This window comes from Mycteria americana, chromosome 1 (assembly GCF_035582795.1).
Source record: "Mycteria americana isolate JAX WOST 10 ecotype Jacksonville Zoo and Gardens chromosome 1, USCA_MyAme_1.0, whole genome shotgun sequence".
NCBI classification, from domain to species: Eukaryota; Metazoa; Chordata; class Aves; order Ciconiiformes; family Ciconiidae; genus Mycteria; species Mycteria americana.
In genome coordinates this window covers 76301215-76325451 of record NC_134365.1, presented here as the reverse complement: position 1 = coordinate 76325451, position 24237 = coordinate 76301215, and the positions used below count along the sequence as shown (strand labels likewise).

The 24237-nt window shown below is 39.5% G+C and overlaps 1 protein-coding gene across 6 annotated transcripts in view; it reads right to left on the bottom strand.

Annotated features, from left to right (window-relative positions):
- Positions 1-24237, bottom strand: part of RASSF8 (Ras association domain family member 8) — an 89647-nt gene that overhangs the window by 30571 nt on the left and 34839 nt on the right. For 4 of the 6 annotated variants that reach the window (XM_075506664.1, XM_075506692.1, XM_075506709.1 and 1 more), the window contains exon 2: positions 16817-16911. The gene's annotated coding sequence lies outside the window, so the exon portion shown is untranslated. The remainder of the gene's footprint in view (positions 1-16816; positions 16912-24237) is intronic. The other 2 variants (XM_075506673.1, XM_075506701.1) reach the window with 1 other exon arrangement.

Sequence of the window (24237 nt, the reverse complement as noted above, 5' to 3'; positions counted from 1 at the left end):
ATGTGTTTCATATGTTCAAAGGGCTTTAATTTCCAGAAAGTGCTGAGGCCTCAAGCTCTGCAACTTCAATCACTTCAAACACCTCAAATGGAGTGGCCCAAAACAGATGTACTCCAGTGACTCAAAATTTTGATCTCATTTGCTAAGATCCCCATCTTCTGTCTTTATTTTGCTTAAGGTTTTCACTGCATATTTTCATTCTAAGGGCAAACAATCTTTGTGTTAATTATTTTAGATGAGTGAACTTCAAGTTTTCCAAGGAACCCCGGCAATTTAATTACCTAAAGAACCCTCCTCCTTCTCCTGCTTTCTTCTCTCCTCCTCATCCCAGTTATAGAAACAGCTTCTAGTGTTGCCATCCCTCCTCACAAAATGACTGCAGCGTAACAAAGTCCAACATGCAAAGAACAAGGTTCTGGAACCAACACTAATTTAAGTCTTCATTACCATCTCCCTTCTCCTTTTCTTCTTCCTTTCTTCTGCGGTGTAAACAATGCAGCCGTTGGCCTGGACAGAGCTGAGCAGCCTCCACAATAGCAGAATAAGGCAATATAATAATCGGTAACATATCCTGCAGCTTGATAGACGAACAGACAACACATGCAGTTGTTATGATTAACTTTATACTAAAGGCTATTGTATACTATATGGGGAATATATTAGGATGGTTACAATAATTTAATGGTTATCTGCTAGAAACCAAGTATGGCAAATTAGGCACTGTAACAGAATTTGTAATGCCGGTTCCTTGCATTTCATGATCCTGCTTCTCAATGTATCCACATCCATTCAAAACCAGAAGAACTGGATTGCTCAAACCTTTGTCATTTTAGAGTGGAACGTTCTTGCGTAAGTAGTAAGTTGTGCACATAAAGGCACCCCATGCTGAAGTGCTTTGAAAGGTATTACTATTCAGAAACAGCCATGTTCTGTAGAGATGCAGTTGCACATCTCTGAAGGGAAGGCACTGGAAGAGGCAGGATTGCAAGGCAGCAGCCTTCCACTGGGAACGGGAAGATCCCATACTGTCCCTGAGCCCCTAGAAGACACTTCCAGCTCTGCTGTCTACAAGCTAGTGTGACTGTTCACTCAACTCCTGCTCAGATTTTGGCTAACACACAACTCATGCTAAGGCCTGATGTATGCTGGAAGCAGCGCTATTAGGTCAAAGTGAGGGCAACACATAGGCAGGACATGGTGGCCAGAAAGAGCCAAAGGTCATTATGCAGCCATTATCATCTGTAGCTTGCAGTCTCCTGCAGCCATAATCCTTGCATACTGGTTGTCTGGTAGTTTCTTCAGAATCTGCTAACTTGTGGAAACAGTATAAACCAAACTTCCAAGCTGGAAGGTATAAGTACATCAGCTTACCCAAAAAGCTTTTGAAGTGGATCCAACAGCAGCTGGGCTGCTGAGGCTTTCATGCTTTCCGGTTTGACACAGGGGACGCCTACACCATGATGGAGGAGAAAGGAGGAGCACCCTCACCATCAGCTAGGTAACTATTTTGCTCACAGGTGCACAAGTTGCAAGTTATGAGTTGCGAGTTATGTATTAGAGAACTTGTGAGTTAGAAACCTCATGAATTAAGTGATGAATTAGTTAATTCATGCATTAGACTAGTCTGCACAAAGGGGACTGAGCCCTTGTTTGTTATGTATGTTTCCTAATGAACTCAAAATAAAGTTTATTTTACAGAGTATGTTGTCATATAAATTTCCGGTATCCAAATGGACCGTGACAGCTACACTGATACCGGTAGGAAAAGAACAAGCTCTTCACAACATTCCAGGCACAAAGTTTTGATTGGTTTCCTTTTTTTGAAGCAATATAGTTCAGCAACATTTTGAAAAGAAAGGATTAAACCTGCTCTCAATGTAAGAAATCCAGTCCCCTGACCCAAAGATCACAGTAAGGTCACTTTTAATGCTTTTGCACTCAAATTCAGGTTATGATGAAATTCCCTCCTCGACATACTGACCAGCCTAAACTTTGACCTGGAACGGCTACTATCATTGCCTGAGAATTCATCTGGTGTATGCAACCAGCACAGTCAATAATAAATAGTAGTAGTTTGGATTTCTCTGTACAATGACATCATGTTGCACATGGATTGCAAGAAGAAAAGTACAATCTAAACTTTCAGCTCTTATTTTAATTCCCAGGCAATCTCTGCCTGGAGAGGAAGCAGTTTGCTTTCACTGCAATATCTGCATCCTTCGTAGGTGGTCAAGTCTGTTGTCCTCCTGGGGAATAAAGAAAAATTCTATGCATGGAAACTTATGAGTTTCCAACCCTCTATGTGGGAGTAGTCCGCAGAAGAGAAAGCCTTTAATTAAAAACAACTTTGGAGCTGAAGTCCTGCTTGTTCAACTATTTGCAGTCCTTCCACTTACAAAAGCTCACTGGGATCCTAGATACAGGAAACCGAAACATTTAGGCTGAACTAACCAAACCTGAGAGCTTTCACTGTTAGTAATATACTTTCTTGCTTTAGTAGTGCTTTAATACGAGGTGTATCCAGAGACAGAGTATAATACCTCCAAGCTATTTCTGAAATCTTTGCTTTCACAAAGTTAAGGCACATTCAACTACGGCATAAAGCTACACTCCTACAGTCTCATGCCTTTTACTAGAGAAATAAAAGCTAGAGAACAGTATCACTTTATCTGAATTCCACTGTGAGGGCTGGGGTCATACTGTTTCCATGTGCAAGTACCATGTGGTATATCCTGCACTTTGCTGACAAGAAGCAATCTAATACTAGGCTTCTGAATCCTAAACAAACAATATTGTAATCCGCTGTCAGCTGCACAATAACTGCTGCACTCTGTCAAAACATACTTTTAAGGATAAACATGCTATGAAAACCTGCAGGAAAAAAGATCAGATACTAGCCTTGCCCAAGTTGTAATGCTTTCTTCCACATGCCATCACGCCTCAAATATTACGCTTGCAGAAATGCAAAAGCAAACGGGGGTATGAGTTCTTACCTTCACATCAGAATAAACACACTGCTGCATGAACAATTTGAAGAATAACAGTGTAAGAACAGAAATCTGAGCAGCATGGTTTCAGGCTTGAAACCAAACTCCAGCTGATAGTACTTCAGCTTCCAGAATGGACAGAAAAGCTTTATAAAGCAGTATTTAAGACAGCAATGAGCGACATTGACTGGAAGCAACTCTGTAGGGTTGTATTCCCTGGTAAAGACAGACCACGAGCAAGACTTCCTTCCAGGTATGCTGGACACCGCTACATTCTTTCTGGGCTCCAGGAATGGACTTCATAAAACCTGCAGTGCCAGGGCTCCCTACTCAGTGCAGCAAAGGGACAGAAGTAAATATTTGGGGACAGCCACCGAGTGTCAGTGTGCCCAAGCCCTCCTGAGACACAGGCACCTCCAAACACATCTCTCTTGCGTTCAGGCTCTTCAGTCAGGCTGGGTAAGGAGGGGGAGCTGCACTATGCAAAACATTCACAGCTCAAAGTCCTTCTCAATAATTCTAGTACCGAATTTTTTCCTTTGAATTTGAATACTAGCCTCGGGGACAAGGAGGAGACTGTATGTAGTAGCTCTGAGCATTTATCCCTGAAGTGGGGGAGCAGGGTTCTAGACTCGTCTTTGTTTGAAGGGCCTCAAAAACCATCTTTCACTTTCAGGTAAGTATCTATGTTAGACGAGGGCATGTATCGTTCCTCTTGCTGTTGGGAAGCCAAGACACCAATGTACATGAGACTGCAGGAAAAGCAAGAGGGATTTTAGCTCTATAAACCTGGTAATTAAAGGCATTCTTATAGTACGGAACAATTTTCAGTTCTTAATACTGCTTACACAGTTTAGATTTAAAAAAAAAATCCTTTCATTTCTATGAAAGGACAAAGTCCTGGCAGCAAAGATGAGAACTCAGGAAGCTCACACTGTACGTTTCCCACAGCACAGAGAAAAGTGTGCATCAGGGGCTCCAGTACAGTACCACTGGGTGACACAGAATTAACTTTCAGAGGGTGAAACACAAAAGATCTCTCTTTTAAACACTCTAAAAGACCAACAGCAACTAAAAACAGGACCAGATGTATATCCCTGTATGAGTTATTCAATAATAGAAAAAGTTAAACTTTTGTGAAAAAAACCCCAATCATTTAGTATTCTGAAAGCATTAAGCCAAGGGAGGAAAGAAAGCCTGTAGACAGACACACCTTCATGCTAAACAATAAACTGAAAACCTAATTCAGTGATAATCTTTTACATTTTCAATATTTTAATACTCCACAGGGACAGCAAAATTTGAAGAAAGCACACTCCAAAGCAAAATAGTATATCAGCTTCATTTTAGGACATGCTTTGGACAAGTGCTGCATCGTCTAGTCCACTCCCAGAAGTTCTCTCCATCTTAAATTGCTCGATGATTCTTATTGCCTGTCAACATATAATGGCAGGTTAATACAAACACATGCATATTAACCAGGGAGTTAAACAGTCAGTGTTTAGCTTACCTGAAGCAACTTTTAAGTTGTGGATCAAGTAAGACTGACTGTTCCAATGAATCAGCACCAGAAACTGTGATTAAGTTCTGATCTCAGCATCCAGGGAACAGTCAGAACAGTTAAACCTTCCCTCCTGTTATGCTAACAGATAACTATTAGGATTTCTTGCTTCTGCTGACTTTTCTCCTTGTGATGTTGCAAGATGAGAGGAAATGTAGATTGCAGTACAACATAACTGGCAGATAATGTTTAGGGTCCAGCCTTTTTTTTTTTTTCCTTCTTCAAATTTGCTTGCAGAGGTCAAATTGCCCTTCAAGTATTTTATGAAACAGGACTTTGCCTTGAAGCCCAATCCTAGTAATCTAATCTATGGTTAGTTTTAACCTTGAAGTTGTCTCTCTCAGACAGAAGTGCCAAGGATGTTGCCTTGGCCCAAACACAGTGATGGAAAGCACTCATTTTCTCAAATGGAGGGAGTCTACCACAGAACAACATTATTTCCACACTCGCTAAAAGACAATAGATTCCCCCTAAAACTTTTGAAATAGTCCAGCATGAAGAAATTTTCATTAACACAGAGCTTATGAAATCTGCACAAAACTTTCTTAACCTACTTATGTCCTGTGGCATTAGTGCCAGCTCACTGCAAGAACGTGGGGAAAGACACTAAAATTGCACCAGTGAAGGTATAGACTGAACTTCAGGCTCGGAGATCCTTAAATTGGCCTAGGGCAATACCTGTGTAGAGACTACAGGAAATCTCTTGCAGAGGTCAATCTACAGCATCAATATTTAGCCGCATTGGCACTCAAAAAAAACCCCCAAACCCCACATTCCAAAGCCCCTGCATGACTCCTGAGAGAACATAAAAAGCAGCTAACAGGCCGTAATGACTAATTACGCACAGGTATTTGCTCATTGCAGCAAGAGAAAGCTGAAGAAAGCGTGAAACACCAAGACACGGTGTAGAGCCTAATTAAAAATAGGGAACCTTAATTCAATTCAAATCCAGTTCAGCATAAATCACTGCCAATGGAGTTTATAATCTAAAACCAACAAACAGGCACAACCTTCCTCTCTCTTAATAGAGGAATCGATCCAAGTAGGCCAAATGTCAGATGTCAGCTAGCACAGAGTGCGGGATAAAGTATTGAGACACAAAAGTTTTGTTAAATAGTGAAGTGAATGTAGTGAAAACCAAATAAAACTGCTAAGGGAACACTGCGGCACTCAAATCCTCCCAGCTTAAAACTAAGGAATTCAGCATCAGAAGCACTTGCCCAAGCTTATCAAGACATACACACAGCTCAACCTCCAGTTTACCTCTGTGGTTTCATACGGAAAGGCAGATGGCAGTTTTAGAAACACTCTTTAGGAGGAAACTATTGCTACTTTACTTTTATTTAAAAAAAAAAAAAGGTCACACCATCTTGTACATTCCTACAAGCTTTCAAGTGAGTGGATACCACATCCGTTTGACTAGTAAGCACTTTATCTCATAATTCCTAAATTTCTGTGCAAACTTAGCAGGTAAAGTGTTGCTGGTATACCTAGGAAAAGGTTATGCTATTATAATGTACGCACATGCTTTTATACCCATTTTACACCCCTGCAAAGGGGTCTACTGCAGCTCAAGAGCATATTTTACCAATGTTATGCATATCTCAGATCTGAGATAAGGCAATGAAGTGATGGATTCAATTTAGAACCTCTGACTAACAGAATAGACTTTACATGTCACAGTAAAAAGAGAATCTAAACCACTTGTGATAGACTATGACATACAAGTTCCTCTCCATGTTATTTTAAAACCTCTATTTTTCTTTACCTGTAAGCACTTCTATAACATGTTACTGGCACTGAGATAGCAAGGAGAAGTTGGTGATTTAAGTAATTCTGCGGGTACTTTTGACATATCTCCCAGGAAACTAAAGGCATTTGAGATTCCACTGTAAAACTGCATTACCACCTATATTTTCTAGATAAAGTTCTCTTTTCAGTTCAAACATAGCTTTTGCACCAACTACATGTAGGGTAAGATTTATATACCCACTGTGGAACTGAAAATGGAAAGTTTCATATGTTACTCTCAGAAATCTGTATTTTCTCCTATCTCAGACCACACGAGCTGTTAGGGTTAACCCTAACCCTAACTCTACTGCTACTTACAAGTTATTTTTCTAGGGATTCCCTGCATTCACATTTAAGTTTTGTATTTTGTAGAGCTATGCTTCAGTGAAGAAAATATGAGGTTCTTCAGCTATGAAGACAGCAAAGATTCACTCCCCACCCCTTACCCCCCGCCAAAAAACCCCAACCCTCTAAAACTCTTTAAGGGTATATTGAAGAGATTGAACTAGAGACTGTCAACTACACAATACACTGCTGATGTCCTCTTCCTTTGTTTTCTTCTAATAAAACCATTGTACTTTTTACAAGGTTAGTCTTTCAGATACAAAATAGGAAGAAGGAAGAAGGGCAATTTCTTTTCCTCACCAAATTCTGAAGTAGATTTCAATACCAAGATGTAAAAGAGTCTCAAATCTTACCAAAAAGTTTTCATTACACATATTCATCAGAAGCTAGGTTAGCAGCACTACTTCTAGTATTTTGGTTTAGCCATTACTGTGTTGAGAGAAGTATCTTAAGACATTTTGTTTGGGAGTTAGAGAGTACTAACTCCCCCAGGACCCCAGCATGCTAGGGTGGGAGAACAGGGCATTCCAATGAGCATCCAAAGAGCTCTGAAGACCAGGGATAGCACGGAGATTCAAAATGGATATTAGGAAAAACTTCTTTTCCAGGAGGGTAGGGCAGCCCTAGAACAGGCTAGCCAGGCTGCTTGTGAAAACTTCCACCCCTGCAGGTTTTCAAGATGTGGCCAGACCAAATCCACAGCTGACTTCATATTGTGTTGGTGATGGTTCTGTTTAAGCAGGATATTGGACTACATGACTTCCCAAGGACCCTTCCAGCCAGTACTTTCTATGATTACGTGAAAAAGGTGAGAAAAGTACATGTAGGGGAGAGGGAATTACATGGCTTGCATGTTCTGAATAGTAGGCAAAGATTTATGACTATCTGACAAGGACTCCCACATTGTATTGTTTTTCAGAATAAATAAATTACACAAACTCTTCTGAAAATCTCCGATAACACTACATTCAGCAAACATACTTCTCGTGTGGCTGACACAACCCTGTTAACACGCACATAAAGTGTGTAAAGATACCTAACAAATTTGCAAAAGCATTTTTCTCAGATCTTAGTTTAAGAGTCTGTACTACCACGTACATTTATTTATACCTCCAGCTTGCACTGTCTACACATATGTGAAACCAGGAGCTGAGCTAGAGCACGCACAAGCGCATTGACCAGCAAACCATAGCGATAAATGCATCACTAACATATGGCATGGCATAAAGTAGCCTACACATGCTTTCGACATGGACTGCCAGATTGCTCTCAGCAACAGAGAAGCACGAGCAGTGCTTCGCCCTTAATATGGCTCATGTACCGAAGTCAAGAAAATCATACGTGTTTACTGAGAAACTGAGTAAAGAACTAAGCCAACACCACAAGTTAACAAGAGATATATTTTAATATCTCTCACGGTTCTTGCCTTCGCTTGTATGCCATGACTTATTTCAAAGAAAGGGCTGGAGAGTGCCGTTGCAGGGAAGGGAGGAGACACACAGGCCGCATATGCTGGACACAGCGTGCACAGCTAGCTGGGAAACAAGCCACTGCCACACCACTCCCCAGCCCCCAAACTGAACAACTCCCATTTTTCCAAGACATCTGATCTGAAAAAAATCTAAAAAAAAAATTATCATCACTGGTTACACTGAAATGCCAAGGCCATAATTAATTGCTACATTAAGTTGCTTGAATAAAGCCTTTGTTTCTATATTTAAAATTCCAGCCAGCTTCTTCCATCTATTCTAGATTATACTTGGAAATACTTGAAAACAGTATATAAGCTTCATCCTTACAAGACCCTCAGTAGAACAACATGTTTCAGCTTCCTGACTGTGTGTCTACTTCAGATGCAAGTGGTCTGATGTTTATATAATTAAATGACCAGAAACAATCATCAAAACAATTTGTTTGTTTGTGTTGCAGGAAGCACACTAACAACATTTTCTCTTCAAGTACTATTACAGCTATCTGGCCCTGTCTGAGCCTCTCAAAATCAAGTGCATTTCTGAAGTCTTACATTTCAAAACCAAGTTAAAAACATGTGGAAGAGCATTATTTTCAGAGAAAAAAAAATCCAAACCTATCCACAAATGAACATCACTGTACAGTCACTCCTCTCCCCATTTACTGAAAACCTTGTTTGAGCAGAGTCATTATTTATCTGTTTTCCTGTTTGGATAGACAGGAAACATCTAAGAACATCTAAATAACATCTCATAACTTTTTCCAGCATGGGGAAGAAGAGTGGGCATACACACAGTAGCTATGTTTTAGTTACTCTCTTTTTACCTTTTACATCAAAAAGGTTGCCAACAAAATTAAGCATCTATTATCCAAGCGTGCTCCAGAGTAAGGTGTCTCTGTTTCAATTAATAACAACAAACTACTGGTGATATATATTATGATACTAAATTAGTATAACAGTGTTGGAGTTTGTACTTTGCAAGTAAGATTCTTGGATATGGTAAGAGAAGACACATTGCCAATCTTTACTGCATAATCTATGAAGACCATCATGGTTTACAAGATCTGACTTTCCACTCACAAACACGAAGAGAGAACCACAAGTCTAAAGAGGCTCAAACACATGCTTTGCTTTGTACATACTAGTAGATTCACAGGAAAATTAAGCATACACATAATGCCTCTTGAGACCAAGGATCTGAATACAAGCATCTTTAAAAATACAACCTTCCTCCAAATCAGAGCAGAAGTGAAAAAAAGTTATAAACCTCCTAAACTATGTTCTGACCTTCAGATCGAAGACTTGTGCTAAAACTATAGTTTTACTTAGTGAAAAACCGTAAGTGCACAAGTGCATACACCAGTTCCTTGCCAACACTCTGCTTTAAGAGATCTTTCTCAAAAAAAAACAACCCCACCAAAAAACCCCCAAAAAACACACACCACGAGATGAGGATCTCCTATGCCCCAAGAAATCGTGCCAATCATCAGGCTACAGGATTTTGAGGAAAACCATTCCAGACAGCCTCTCATTTCACGTGCACAACTAAGGTCTTCCCTGCAACAGGGACTTTGAACCCCCAGGAATCTCCCAGAGATAGAGCCGTCGAGAGAGAGAAGCAGACTCAATGTATCAAACTGAGAAGACTCAGCTTAGGAAGTCCTGTTCAAATGCCCTCTGGCAAGGGAGAGACTTGAACCTTATTTAGAACTGTGCTCACCACTGATCTTTTAAACAAAAATATAACACAATGAATTCTGGCAGTCTAACCCTTTACTTCCCTTCCTTACTGATAATCCAAATTGATGAGAAAGCCTGGGGATGAAACAAAAAGCCAAAAAGTTTGATTTTGCTTTAAAAAAAAGGGGGGGAGGGGGTGGTGTTTAAAAACACAAAAACTTAAGTTTTCTGTTTTGAAAGGGACTTTGCTGGTGAACTGAAAAAGACCACTCTGAAAATAATAATTTCCTCGCCCAGCACAAAGCTACACACATAGCCACAGAATATTTGTTTTTAGAAGAAATCTGGAATCTTAACCTTTTAGTTTAGTTTGAAAGCACATGGGCTTTCAGTCTTTTTTTTGTGAAGAAACAAAGCCTTGCTATGGAATTCAAAGTGATGCTTTGTTCAAAACGTAATAATCCTGTTACAAATGACAGGTGCCAGACTTGGCCAGCTCTGTGAAAAACTGTGTGGTTCTACAGCTTCCTGGAGAAGCTTTAAGCCTTCAATTAGAAGCCTTCTCAGACCTAGGAAAGGTTATACAAAAGAAGTCTGAAATTACTTTTAAAAGTACAAAGCTAGACTTAAAGAGTGAAGACAGGCATCCACGTTTCTCTTCCTGTTTAGTGACAAATGGTCTGAACTTTAACTTGAAGGTATTTGTAAGTGAGATTTTTGCAGATTTGACAAACGAGATAAAGTTTAAATTTGACTTCATTTAGCTTCTATTTTTTCTTTCTCACTTCAAGATATCAATTACTAAAGCGTGCTTCCTTAACAACTAAAATTCAAAAGGTAAACTTTTATTTCTTTAAAGCCTAGAAATCCTCATTTTTAAACATTGTGAAGCTATCCTTTGCAGGAAGCAGTCCACAGAATTGCTAAATTTTTATGGAAAAAAAGAAAAAACATTGTATCAAATGACATGCCTCCAAAAAGCAGTTTCTTTCCTGCCAGAGAGAGAAATGACTAACGTGCATTGCAATTAGTGCAAAAATCAATGCTATCTTTACAGTTGCAGGCTGGGAAAACTACATTTTTAGTTACTGCTATGCAAACATTAAGGGGAAAAAACTTTGAGCTGTTGTTAGAAGTTAGCTAATATGCACACATTTTTTCCTCTCAAATGTTTAACGACTGTGTATCATTAAACACGCATCAGGTGAGGTCTTCTACATGTTGCTACTACAAATAGTAGAATATTGCAGAATTCTCTAGTGATCAATAAATTCATAAAAACCAAACTATGACCTCAAAAAGGTCAGTGAGGCTAGCTTAACGTTTAAAGTTAGAGTCCACAGGAAACGCATGACCCCATTCTTTTCGCTGCTCTACAGAAAAAGCCAACCCAGCAAGCGCAGCAGTGAGAGGATGCAAACCTTGCCAAATCTCAATGAATTAATGAACAAAAGTATGAAATGGTTTGCCTGCAACACCAAGGGCTTGGACATGGCGACCCATGTCCCAAGTAGTAAAGAATGAATCAAATATTGCTGAAGAAGAAAAGCTAGGCTTTCCTTTCTCTTCATGTAAGTGGCATTTCCACACACCACCCTCCCCATCACTTATTATCAATACTTCTGTCCTTGTTTCCAGACATACTGTCTCCACTTCAGAGACATTCCATTTTCAGTTTGCCCTCAGTTGGCAAGAAAACGATGAATCCCAGTTTTGAAAAACCACTAGCAGAATTAATATTGTTTTAAACATAAGACCAGTATATTGCCTCAGAAACAAAGTCATAGTATTCAACTTTAAATGCATTCCAGAAACTTGAAGTACAGGTGCTGCACATGTAAACAAACCATTTGGATCTGGATGCATTACATAAAGCTGAGCTTTATGTAAAGACAGATTTACGTAGGACAGTAAGAAAGGGAAGGAAAAGAAGCCTTAATTGAGAACACAAGAAGCTACACGTAATAAAAATGTGAACAAATGAGGAAAAGGAAAGAAACAGATGCATGCATCATGGTATCTTCAACTTCAGCTACGCTGTCCCACCAGTCTGAACAAGCACAAGGTCATTAAAGAGCTGCAACACAGATAGCAAGGGAACAAGAGGTACATTGTGCTGTGTTCAACTCCGGAGCGGGGAATGGAGAGAGAGAAGAGATGAAAAGCATTTCTTGTAATCCAAAGAATGCAGCAAAATTCAAGGATCCCAGTGATAACATTGTCAAAGCAATCTCTTTTTTTTCCTATACTGACTCAATCCAAAAGACAGGATGAGAAAGGTGTATACACAGTGAAACGTGCAAGACAAGCAATGAAAATGCAAGAGGGAGCACGTTTCCTTTGAGATTATTTCTCACATCAACCCAAACTTCCTGGCCTGTCAGAGAAACTCTCCCTGAACCAGAGATCCTTTTAGAGAGCACCCGGGAACTTTGTCCCATCTCTTCATTCCTTTCAGTAGATCCTAGCAGCAAAGACTGGGGGCGGGGGGGTGGCAGAATCACAGCGAGATTAATGAATGAGCTATTTTCTGATTCATGACCTGGGACATTCAGATGAAAAAGAAATTCCACCCCACTTACATGGCAGAAATACAGTTCTGGAAGGGAGCACACCCAGGTTTTTTAGTCCAGCCAGTAGCAGAAGTATCTCTTGGCTCAGGAGGATCAAAGGCATCTACTTCATGCACAACACAAGCCACAAAACACTTCAGCAGTTACTCGCAGCTGGAGGATACAAATGAAGTCTCAATGCTCAAACATCAACAAAGTCTGGTCTTGTTGCTTATTAAGCTCCCCAGAGAATGTAGTATCTCCCCTTCTGTGTTCGAAAACCACAGAGTGGATAACCAGGTAGAAAACTTTTGCAGGCCATTGAAATGGAAAGGGAAAGGGTGTTCAAGAAAGCAGTACTATACAGTAGGCTCCTGACCCAGTAAGGAATCACTAGTCAAAAAAAAAAAAAAAGTATTGTGCTACTAGTGAAAGCCTCTGAAGTGACTCTCAAACCAAAGGTTTTGTCAACTGTATTTAAGATTTTGTGTGAGTTAAATCAATGTGCACAGCCAACAGACCTACACTGAACTTCAAGGAAAAAAATAGGTCTATAATTCTCAAGCAGGCCAATTTTTGTCCACTTTTCATATTTAAGTTGTAGAAGAAGAAAAAAGTTTCTCAAAGAAGGTTACTCCTCTGTTTTGAAATCAAGTAGAGACACAACTGAAATTCTAATTTATCAATTGAAGAAAGTTTCATGAAGAAGTATAAGGGTCCTGGACCACCTACTATTCACAAAAAAACCCTTGTCCTGAACTACTACTTTTCAAAGCTGTAGAGACAATTCTAGAGAATCTACAACACCTGAAGATTGTAAGAGGAGGCATACTGGGCCAAGACCAAATGTCCATCCAGCCCTGTAAATCTGTCTCCAACAGGGATTCATCACTAAGCAGGTCACTGATACTGACCTTACATGGAAGATCTTTGAAGCCCCTGACAAGAAAAATGCATCACCCTTGAGGGTGACTAAGATTTTTCACCATCTGGTGATATAAAACACATTTATTCTGACTAGCAGCAGCTTATCTTTGCTAGTAAACAGTTCAAAGGCAATTGCAACTGTGACTATGACATTCAAAAGGAAACAGTTTGCACCACTACAAAGTCTCAGCACAAGACAGACAGTTGTCCTACATGACTTGCATGAAGAAACAGAAGCAGCGAGAGGGGTAGTGCCCCTTTGGAGGAACGCGGATCAGGACCTGAAACCTTGACTGATGCTGTTGTGGAAAAGATTGAGACCTTGCCTCAGTAAGCTAGAAGACAAGAAATATATTGGACATTAAAATTCCTAACCCATAAAAATAAAAGGAACAAGGAGTCATAGCGAATGCCTAGGGAAGAACAAAAAGGCTGCAAGAATACTTTATAGTTCTCCTGAAAGCCCTGTTGGTTTCCAGCTGGCCCCAGCTCCAGGATTCAAAGGTGTGAATTGTATTTATTCACCTCAGCTGGATTCCTCTTTCACTCTTCAGTCTCCACAACTTTGTGGCAAGGAGTTCCACAGGTCTAATTCTTGTGGTATGGAGTATTACCTGCTTTTTGTTTGTTCTGAACTAGGTTTCTATTAGCTTCATTTGATGTCCACTGGTTCTTGTCCTGGTAGAGTGAATAAAATAAGTCCTGTTTGCCTTCATCTCATTCATGATTTTGTAGGGTTCCCTCCTACATTAGGCTGTTTTTCTTTCAGCCTGAAGAGTCCTAGCTTGCTAAATTGCTCACATCTCTCATCATCCTTACTACCCTCCTCCTCCAAGCCTTTTCCAGTTCTACTGCCTTCTCTCTGAGATGAGGGAACCAGACTGTAAAGACTATCCAAAACATGCGGGAGCCACAGATTTATATACTGGTATAATGCTGTTTTTCTTCTCTCATTTTATTTATTGATTGGCACTGAATAAAAGTGGATTTTAATTATTTTTTTTTAAGTACAAAAATCTATTATGATTTCATGATTTCAGCTGAGAAAGTGTTTTAATAAACCACATACTACAAGTTGACCCTTTCTCTTGTGCCCCAAAATAGACAGCAAACTGAAGTCACGTAATAACAACAAATTAGATTAGTGATGCTTACAAGGAAAAAAATTGGTTTATTCAAAACAAGTGAAGGTAAAAGAGTAACTCTCCTCATGTGAGGGTGGGCAAGCAGCATCTTGACAAATTTTCAGCAGGCACATACCTCCTGTTCTCAAAATAAAATCATTGAAAGAGCATAACTCACATGGTTCATTTCAAAGTGACAAATAAAGGAGCGACACTCTGTCACCTGGCAGCTAGCCACAGACTTGCTCCACTGAAAGGAATTTACTCAAATAATAGTCACATCAAATACTTAAATATTTTAACTTGGCAAAAGAAAACCTGACTCAATACCACCCACATTCTCAGTTTCCTGGAGTTACAGGTTAACATACATACATACATATATATATATATATATATATATATGCATGCTCTGGCTAAACGCCACCTGGGAAAAATAAGAGACCAGTGTCTCTATAAATTCTGCATGCTGTTTCAGTCAACAGGACTATCTTCATCACTGGTACTACTCCATCATACAGAATCATCGTAGTCTTTAGCAAGAATATGTTGTGTCAGTTGCAGGCAGCAATTAACACTCTGGAAATGTCTGCTTTAGAAATTATTAACTGCTTTACATTAAAGAAATACATAACACACCTAGAATGTGACACTGAAAATACTTTAATGAATAAGACTTCCCAAATACAGGACAACTTAAGACAGTATCAGTCTCTAAACTTCAAAACAATACAGCATTTTTAATGCTATATATACACGTACAAATGCATACACACACATATATGTGTTACACTTCAACAAAGCTTCTATCTGGTATATACACTGCATTTTATATATGTGTATATATATTTCTACTAGTTAACATTCTACACCAAGGACAATGAAAGTAAATACTTTTGGCCATGCAGTACTACTGCCTATTCTTACAGGGCCAGAACCACCAATAATCACGTGCTTCAGCCTTTCCTGTAGCAAGAAAAAGCTCCTGTACCTTTATGCTTGCCTGTACTTCAGATACACAGAACTTAAACATGAGACAAGCTATCATTTTGGCAAATGACCCAAGTATTTTATTCTATTTAGTTACACTGGTCCCTCACCTGCTTCAATTATCAATACAATACTACTACAAAATATTATATTTGAAATAGGAGTTGTAGAATGGTATTCTATACATAAAAATGCTGAAGGAGGTGTGATTGGTATAGAAGTCTACCACTTAAAAGCTGCCATATGTACACGAGACAAATTAGCTTTAACTAAGGCCTGTAAACGGTAACAAGCCAGAGAACAAACTGCATTCTGCTCACAGACTCCAGGACACATTAGCAGAGTGATTTTCCCCCACTTGCTTCACCAACTTCATTTACACCATAAAACAGAACTCAAAAATCAAAGCAATGTGAAAAGTAATACCAATGCATAATCTGCCAGTATATATTTTTATAGCATTGAATTCTAAGTTCCGATATTTCTACTACATCAAAAATTAATCACATTATCACGAAAAGCATTATCTGCCACCATTTTCTTTTCCTGACATCTCTTCTGGATTTTTGGCAATGTCTGACTCGCCGAGCTGAGGACATCTCCTCATATCCAGCATTGTGTTTGAAATGTACACTCACATTAAGAATGGGAAACAGTTGGACTGCAGGATTGTTGGGGGGTGGAGGTTTGTTGTTGTGGTTTTTTTTTTTTTTTTTTTTTTTTTTTTTTACACAAGTCACAGTACTTCTCCTGCAGAACTTCTATTTGAAGAAAAAAAAAAAACCACCCACCAAAACCCAGAAAATGCCCCCCCTCCCCAAATGAACTCAAGAACTCCATCAAACCAAAGGGGATTGGGGCCCTCTGCTCAGAGCACATCTACAGCACAACCCAAGAGGCAGCTGCAGCCTGCAATCCCCAAACCCATGGGCAGCCACAGCAGACTGCCCGACCTACAAGTGCCCTACCAGCTGCTGCTGGCACCGAGAGCTGCTGCCCCAGAAGACCTGACAACTAGACAAGCCAGGGACAAGAGTCTCCTCTCATCAGGGCACGCTCCCCAGCAACAGGTTAGCCTTGGGTCTCCCTCTTACACAGCTGGGGGGGGCGTACACATGGAGATCGCATCATCACAGGAGAGAGAAACTTGGCCAGGACCATTGCAGGTCTGCTCCGAAACACAACTGTTTCGGGAAAACAGGTGTCGCACAGAGCAGGGGAGCTGGGATCTTGCTCAGATTTCTAACCTTAGGAAGAAAGGGGGAGCGATGAACACATATTTATGAAGTTCTTTAAGCTTTAGAGTTCTTGGTGTGCTTTATGTGCAAGTACTTTCAGAAGAGAAGCGGAAAACTCTTATTTGAAGTTTTTTAGTCATGATTTCTTACCTGCAGATGAAGACAGAGATGTCTGCTTATGCAGCGGGCCTAGCGCAATCTGCTACTCCAGCCATAGGTGTCAACTCTCCTGACAAGGTCAGCTGCTAGAAGAAAAAATGGAAACATTGTTATACATTAGTAAAACTACCTTCTTGAAGGTAAAGTCCTATTCCCCCTCCTCCCTTTAATGCTTTGGAAAAACAGAGTGTTCGCCTAGCACCTATAGATATGGATACGTAACGGCCCGCTACATACAAGTAGTATTTTGTTTTGTTAAAGTTAGTTCAAAAGAAATGTGGAATACTGCACTTAATTTGCTGCCTCTTATACCTGGTGTGACATTTTCCTGCTATAAATAACTAAGTGTGGTAAACAACATCTCAACAGCTTTCCAGAACATTAGGAAAAACTAAGCACTGTATTAGGTAGTCACGAGCATCTACCACTGCTAAATTGTAAATACAGGAGATTATTTCACAATCTTCTTTCCTAGTTTTCTTTTTAAGGAAAATAATCCTCACACTGGAGGGGTTCCAGACGTAAAAACCTCCAAGCGCTCTCGGACTGCATACCCTGACTCCCTTGCAGTACTGAATCATGGCCAATGCACGCATAACAAGTCAAACAAACTAGGCAAAGCATAACAAATCCCAAACTGCTGATTAAGACTAATATTAATCAGCTTGGAAGGGATGCTTACTACAATGATGTTTAACAGCATCATTGTAACAGACTTACAATCATTGCCTAATACTATGTCATAGCCAAGGAGAACATGTGAGAAATCGTTATTTTTAAACCTTCACCACTAAAGACTTTCTGAATAATATTTTAAAGGAACATATCTGTTACGCATAACACTAAATGGGAACTTTACAATTTGATAGAAGCATAGAAGAATAGATTTAAATCAGGAAAACTTTCCTCTAGTCTTTTAACGTCTCCTCTTCCACTGTTGTCAGCCACTGAATTTTGTCAAGACAAACTGTTTTTCTCCTAGTACCTGTCAGAGCTATATGAAAACATTCAATAAGCACCAGCTCCAGCTTAAGTATGTCATAAGGGTCCAGAAAACAACAAAAACCTCTTAAAGATCTGGAAAGAAAGGACTAGCCTGTTGTAAAATACCAGACCACCCGCACTATGCATCGAAGCCCTATAGGACTAATTACTTTTTTCGTTATGGCCAAAAACTTCAAAATAGGACGTTCAGGAGCTCCAGAGATCTCAGGTACATATCAAATTGTTTTCACTACCACCAGCTGACTACTTAGCTTTCGTTCACAAACCAATATTCATTAAATTCCCAAGCTGTCAGAATATGTTTTTGTGAAGTGATGTTTTGTGCTTTCCACTCTGTGGACCCACTAACAATTACTAATGGTTCACATGAGCCTTTTACTTCAGCTCTGAAATGACCATAACCAGTTTTTGGTGAGTTTATGCCTCTCAGCTGAGAAGCTGTAATTTCATACAAAGAAGTAGTACTTGTTAAACATCCTTAATGTATTTGTTTGCAGTTCCATTACAGAACATTGCTTTAGATTCTCTACTCAGGTTTATTCACCATGTAGTCATAACTAGAGTCGAACAGTCATAGATAATGCTTAACATTCATTTAACCCACCACATTAGGTTAAATCACCAGTGCTTGAACCACAGTTACTTATCAATCTCCATATACACACATCAGATTAGGAAAATAAATCTGGTTGTAGGATACAGATGGTGACTCAGTTAATCCAGAGATGTATATGCTTGAATTTTGCTGGGGGAAAGAAGGGTAGAGAGGAGAGAAATATCGTCTCAGCCCAAACTATGAGAGCTCAAGCTTCAAGATGCTAAAGTTGTCTTCATCTATTGCAAACTGATCAACTGCCAAGATACAAGTAGTGAACATTTCAGTTACTGTTCCTTGTTAACTACTCCAGGATACTTTAAACAACAGGCAAAGAATAGTGGATTTTTAACCTGAGAATAGAGTAGCTGTGATGCTGATCCAGCAGTAGGGACCGACACTTCCACTCAAACAGAGCCACATTATCTTTAGCTCTATTGAAGCACTAAAACTCTTCTCAGACAACTTTGCAAACTGAGTGGGAAGGAGTAAGGATAAGAGCCACATTCTGTCCTTAGGGACCCCTATTAAATCAGATTCTCAACATCAGCGACTTCCTCTTTGTTTTCCTCAAGCCATATGGCTTCCTGACAAAATCTGTACAAACAATAAATCCATTAATCAAGCTACTGCTGCAGGAAAAGGCTTGCTTTTTTTTCCCCTTCTCTTCATCAATCTAGACATTTTAATGGAGATGTTTTATATATTTTGTTTTATGGAAGTCCCAAGGAAAATACTAAAGTCTTCTTTGTTCTCACACTGCAGCCTTGTAGACTGGAGCCCCAATTCCAGTATGTACTTGTAGAAGGAGATCCTGACATGTTAAAAGGCAAAAAGATACAGGAATAGAGAGAAGTCAGTCAAGCCAACAAGAAAGGGGTCCAGCCTTATTGAATCTATTACTAGGGATACAGTATAAATTGCTGCCTAGACTCCCTAGCATACTGTGTGAAGAAACAGAAGAACAAAAACTCCTTTTTTTTTAATTAACAGAAGTAGGTAGAACAAGAGAGGCATTAAAAGTCATTTCTATTCCTATAAGGCTCTGAGGAGATGCACAAATGCAAATGCCAGAAGTAGGACACAAGCAGCTGAAAGGAAGACCTTCTTTTAAGAGATGCCACAATAAAGGACTTCCCCAGAGGCCAGATTTCTTAGCAAGGTGAACCAAGATGACTAATTGCACACACCAGGCTACATAATCTGTTTGGCATCTCCAAACTGGTAAAATCATGCAGGTGATCATGCCATTCTGAGATCATGAAGAAATAAACACTGCACATGCAAGGAACTCTATGGTAGGGAGGAAACATAAAAAGAATAAGATTTCTAGCTCTTGTAGGTGGGAAACTTCCTTTCTTGCAGGTGGGAAGACCTCCCTCTCCTGTGGGAGAGAGAAGAGAAGAGAATTAAAGACAAACCTAAGCAGGCTCATTGCTTCACCAAACCAAACAAACTTGAGACTCTGCTCAGCTTCAGTTCTGCTGCTCTGTGCCAGTGGGCACACAAGTATGCCAGCTTCACACTGCTGCAGGGTAAAAATCTGTTCATAAAGAATATATATACACTGTTGGGCAAGCACATAAAGAAAAAGTGAAAGTATGGTGAAGCATTCTCCTTCTTTCTATTTGATCAATAGGCTCAAAGAGGGTACGAGGCTGAGAATTCAAGAGCACAGAAAAGATCACAGAGGAAACAAAGACCTAATTTTCTTTGCTTGCAACAGCTTTTGAACAGACCCTCCTTGTACTCTCGGATGTCACTTTGAGACACATGTGGTGTCTGTTATCCCTGTCTATCCCAAGCAACTACTTGCATCACACCTTGGAGCTTACCCTGCGGAGAGGAAAGGGGTTTCCTAGTGATGATGGAAGAAGGGAGAACCAAAGACAAGACAACTCATCGTCCGAGTATATGATGGCATTACCAACAACAGCAAACAAGGTTGACATGCCAGTCACCACATTAGAGAATATGAAAATGCAAAATGTCTGTTTCGAGGATCTGTTCCCACTGATGTTTTTTCCCAAACTTCTTTGACTAAACTTTTATTACTCAATAGTCTGCAATGCAGAAGGAGGATTGGGAAGAACAACAAATAACTTTCAAATTCAGGTGGTCTCTTTCAGTCACATATTTCTAAAGCAACTGTGACCCTTCCGCTCATGTGGAAGGAAAATAGGATGGGCACGGTAACAAATCTTTTTACCTTAAATCATGTTTTATTTTCTTCACAGTTGTTCTATAGCTTATTGAATGACCAAAACTATGTCCCAATTCATGTGAACCAAAGTAATCCTCTGTTGAAATGAAGTTCAGGAGAAACATGAAGCAGTTTATGACACTGAAAAAGACCTTATGAAGAAACAGCATTAAAAAAAAAGAGGCATGAAGTTGCCTTTTCAAAAGGGTTTTGTTTTTTTTTTTAAAAATACAGGAAAGCAGCATCCTTGATTACAAGCAGGAAATCTTTAAAATGAAAGCCTTTTCTGTCTTTGTTGAAGTTAAGTAGCAATTAGCTATAAAGGAAAAAAATATGGAAAGAGGAATCTCAAAAGATCAAGTCATTATCTCCAAGGAGACACATCTGTAGTTTTAACAAGGTCAGAATGTTTTGGTCAGTTCTTTGGGGTAATGGGAGATACACGATGTTAGCTTATGTTTCTATCAAGGTAATGACAATTCTGAAAGACTGCAAACATCACTTGGAGCCTACTGCTATGAATTATTAGTCTTGAGGTCACAATCTAAAAGGATACACCACCATATCCAAATTACAGACGGATTTCTACATGCCTTGAGGTAGCAGTGAAAGGTACATTTGTTTTGGACAGAGTAGCAAGGAAGATCAGGTGCTGCAAGCTAGGGAGGCCTTCTACCACATCTGGGTCAGATGGTCCCAATTATCTTATCATCATTGTTAATCAAAAGTTATCCACCAGCAGCTGTATAATGACCTATGTAAAAATAAATCTGGGATTGATGTATGGCTCCTAGCAAGAAAAAAAAGCTTCCCTGTGACAAATCAGTTAGTACAAGCAGCATCCTTACTTGAAGTCTCATTAAAAAGCCCATGGTATGAAGGTCTCCAGGTGCAAGATGGTGTCTTTGTATCAAATGTCAAAAGGGAGTATAAGAAAGGTTGACAAGAAAATTTAGGGGTACACCAGTGGAGAGGAGAAAGTAGTTCTCCCTCCTGCTGGCTCGCTATTCTGTCCTTTCTGACCCTATTGATAAACAGCACGTGCTCCCAAATTAACAGTATCTGTATCAGCCTATTTTGGCTACTGCTCTTACCTATGGGGAGGAGACTGATCCAAACTGGAAACAAGGCACATTATTAGGAGAATATAAGGAGGATCAACCTGTTTATGTCTTCACTGCACGTAGACTGTAAAAGGTAGCCAGTCACAGCAAGATCAAATAAGTTTATTCCCCCTTTTCCCAAAGCAATCAGACACCTCAAACAGAATTGACAGAGGAATCATCCAACCCCCAACTTCACTGCATTATTCAGTCCCCCGTCTGCTTGTGTCCAATTTGTCTACAGCACTCATTTCGAGTCCTGCCTACATTACCACTAGCCTCTGGTCGCATCTGAGCAACCAGCCTACGTCTGATTCCCACATAGCTTTGTGTTTGTTTTTTAAACCATATCCTGTGTTAGCGGGAGCAACAGCATTAACATCCCTTTCTACATCAGTCAGAAAAGAAGTCGCCTCTTTGTTACTACTATTTAACTCTTCTCAAAGAGAAAAAAATTGGATTATAATCTCTTCAAATCCACCCCTAAATGGATTCCATGCTTCACTCCACAAACATGGTATCCTAGTTCTTTAAGCTCTACTGAAGTGCTGAAAAGCAAGTGCTACAAAAATCATGTTGATACATAAACCAAAAAGAGTGAAATGAAAATAATAAAGCAGCTTGATAGAAAAAAAAATAGTCTTCACCATGATCTTAAGAGTTCTGCCTGTCTGTTTTCTCCTTGCAAGTATGTGAAGACCATACTTTGCTTTCCAGGAACAACAGGCTTGAATTCATTTAATACAGTTTTAAACCTTTAGAATTCCAGTTGTTGAGAAAAGGAAAAGAAAAACACTTGAAGTGATTTATTTTCTTTTTGTTTAAACAACATAGGCAAGAGAGCCCCAACACATAAGCTAAGAGGACATCACCATGTAAAGTAGAACACTTACAGGTAGGACACATTATTTTCTCCTCCTCCAAACTACTAACCTTTTACTTGGCAACACCCATCATTAAAGCCCACCATAACAATTAACCCAAGATCAAAAGGGCACCCTGATTCAACAGAGAGCCATCAAGACTGATTCACAGACTGTGCACATACTACACTACTCCCTCATCTCCTCGCACATTCTGTGTGACTCCATTTGGAAGAATACTAGAGTAACAGCAAAGAAACCAGTAATTTTCTCTTCTCCTTGTCAGCAAGTTTTTTCTTAAGACAGCAGGCATTGCAATGTTACACTTACTGGTAGGAGACATGCTTTTGTCTGCTTCCTTCAGCAGTCTTAGAAGTGCAAAGATTCCTGCAGACTGCTGATCAGAGACCCCTAGAAAACACTGCCTTGGCCATACTGCTGTAGATGCATTCAGGCTCGCTTCACAAGGCAATTAGCAGTAGAGAAGGTGTGAAGCCACAGCAAGAATTCGCTTTGTTGTTGAAAATTTCTTTTTCGCTGACAATCTTTTTTGCTCATGATCAACCAAAGTTTGCTCTGTAGATTTAAAGTACAATGAGCAGCTCCATCACTTCACATGCCTGCCTTATCATTTGAAACAAACTGTCCAGTTTCACCCTTGACTATTAATTCTTCAAAGAGCATCAAACTCTTGCCTTGTCTACATATGACTAAATATTTTGCACTGATTCTCAGAAACGCATGTATGAGAAAGTATATTTAAAGAAAAAAGAAAGAGATTGAGGAAATAGAGTCAAGTGGTGTTTAGCAGAAATTGGGATTAGGTCTGGTATTCACATATCCACTGACCTGTTTGGGTGGTAGGTTACCAGAAAGTGCGTTGAGTTAGCTCCTATTGTAATTAATCCTAGCAGTTAGAACCATATGAAGACACTTCAAAAGAACAATTCAAGTTAAAGCATGTGCATTAACCATGCACATCTCTGAAAAAGTATAGTTGGACAAGTCACCCAGGTATTTAGGTGACATAAAAGTGGTAACACAATGATGTGGCATCTGCTTTAATTTCTTTCCTTAAGGATAAGTCTGGTTGACAGTAACTGAAAAAAAAAAAAAACCTGGAATGAGATTCTGTTTTACCTATATTAGTGTAGTTAAGGGCATGCATGCATGTAAAACTAATGAATAAAACCAGATTTCTCTTCCTTAGCCACTGAGCATGTGTCTCAGCCAGTATAATGACTGAACTAGTGGCAAAGCAGTAGTTTAGCATGCAGCCTGTGTTTGCAATACAGACAGAATCCAGCAATCCCTTCAGTTCCCTCAAACAGTCGATATTACAATTCTTGAGGAAACGATTCTTCACATTTTACGCAGTGCCAGACAATTTCTATTTCCACATCACAGCAATTTATAGTCAATTCTGGAGAGCCTGTTCTATTTTTAAAAAATCCTGAAAGACTGCTGTCATCTTTGCAAGCAAAGGCCATTATTTTCTGCTTGCACAGGTTGTTTACATAGCATCATTTTGTATGATGATTTAGCCTGGTTTTATATGAGCACTGAGGTATATTAGTTTGCAGAATCCACATCAGGAACATTAAAATTAAGATATCAGAATTAAACAGTCACTGCAGTTTATT